The following is a 1,924-nucleotide window of genomic DNA, read 5'->3' on the forward strand; positions in this document are numbered from 1 at the left end:
TAGGGGCCATAGTCTCAGTGGTTCCACCAGGCTCTATTGGACCAGCAAACCTGGTCCCCTCCCCCCTTTTTTTTCCCTTCCAAATGATTTTGAGTTTTGTTCCACATTGTTCTCCCTCTCTATCAAGGATCTCCTACATCACCTGAACTTTTCTGAAGAAGAGTACTTAAATATGAAACTACCAGGTGACTTTTGATAAAATTATGTTTATATATACACACACACACACACACACATATACAGTCCAGCAATTTTAAAATATATAATTCAATGACATTGATTATGCTTATCATGTTGTGCAACCATCACCACTATCTTTTTCCAAATTATTCCACCACCATTAACAGAAATTCAGTGTTGTTCTGTTGCACATAGGGTTGCTATGAGCCAGAGCCAACTTGATAGCATCTGATAACAGCAACAGCGTCCCCTAGGCAATGGCTTCTCTTCTCCTCCTTTCTCCTATCCTTGGTCATCACTAATAAGCTTTGGTCTCTATGTTGTTGCTGGTGCTGTCAAGTTGAGCCTGACTCACAGCAACCCCATTATAAGTGAGATCATACAATATCTGTCCTTTTGTGACTACCTTATTTCACTCAACATAAAGAATGAAACATATTTCATCCATGTTGTAGCATGCATTCATTTCTCTTTATGACTGAGTAATATTCCATTGTATATATGTACCACATTTAGTTTGTCCATTCATCTGTTAATAGACATTTAGGTTTTTCTGTCTTTTGGCTATTGTGAATAGTGCTGCAGCAACCATTGGTGTACCAGGTGATTACTTATTAGAAGATGTAGATTGAGGAAGGAGGAAATCAGGGTTGTGCTTGCCAGTTGGAGAGGACACAAACTGGGGTAACAACTGGCTTCAGAGATTCCCACAGGGTCCATATATGTGCTGTCATCCCTAACCATCCTGTCCCCTCCTCCCCCCTTTCTGGTAACAGATTCATTCCCTCTGCTCACTTGGGTGGCATATGATCCAATCTGGACAGCCAATTGTAGAACCACATGCTCCTGGCCAAAGTGATTGGTTCAAAGGGGAAAACACATGACCTAAGCTGGGCCAATAAGAGTCCTTCTCTGTCATTTTACAGTCTGTAACCGGGGAATGGGAGCTCTCTGGTAGCATAGTGGCTAAGACACTTGCCTGCTGACCAGACGGCTGGCGGTTCAAACCCACCAGCCACTCCTTGGAAGGAAGGTTGGGCAATCCTACTTCCGTAGTGATACTGCCTTGGAAACCCAAGGAGGGGTCGCTATGAGTCGGGGGGCTGACTCGACGGCACATAACAACAACAACAACAACCGGGGAATGATATCTCATCTCCACTCTGGTTGCAGAGCTGTTGGGATGTGATCTCGGAACTATTGACAGCTGTTCTCCTTTCCATAAAAAGCTTGTGTGTACTGTGAAAGAAGGCAGACAGCATGTGTAGGGCAAAGCAGTTATGACAGATGATGAGAAAGTGTCCTGGTGATGTTTGAAATTTGGGTATTAGGCACCCAGGCCTCACTCCTGCACATCCTAGGATGGAGACAAATAAATCCCCCTTTTTTGAGTTAGTTGATTAGAGCTGGTTTTCTTTCACTTACAGTCCAGAGATTCAGGCATTCATGTAGGTTTTAGGCTGTTATTCTTTTTAAGCGTGGGGAAGGAATAAATCTTTAAGTTCTGATTCTCTGGAGTTTGAGTTTTGGTGGCCTAGCTCCACAGGTCTGGAACCTCAATGTTTAGCTTCTCCAAGACTGAACTGTAGGAAACATCTGTCTAGAACCAGACAATTAAAAAAAAAAAAAAAAAGGCAAGAGAGCTTAAGTCTCACGATCATTAGCTATTAGAGAGATGCAAATCAAAACAACAATGAGATACCATCTTGCTCCAGCACTAGTAGCAAAGTTCAACAAGACAGAA

Source organism: Orycteropus afer, unplaced genomic scaffold (assembly GCF_000298275.1).
Source record: "Orycteropus afer afer isolate SDZICR_OR568_19922 unplaced genomic scaffold, OryAfe1.0 scaffold00059, whole genome shotgun sequence".
Taxonomy (NCBI): domain Eukaryota; kingdom Metazoa; phylum Chordata; class Mammalia; order Tubulidentata; family Orycteropodidae; genus Orycteropus; species Orycteropus afer.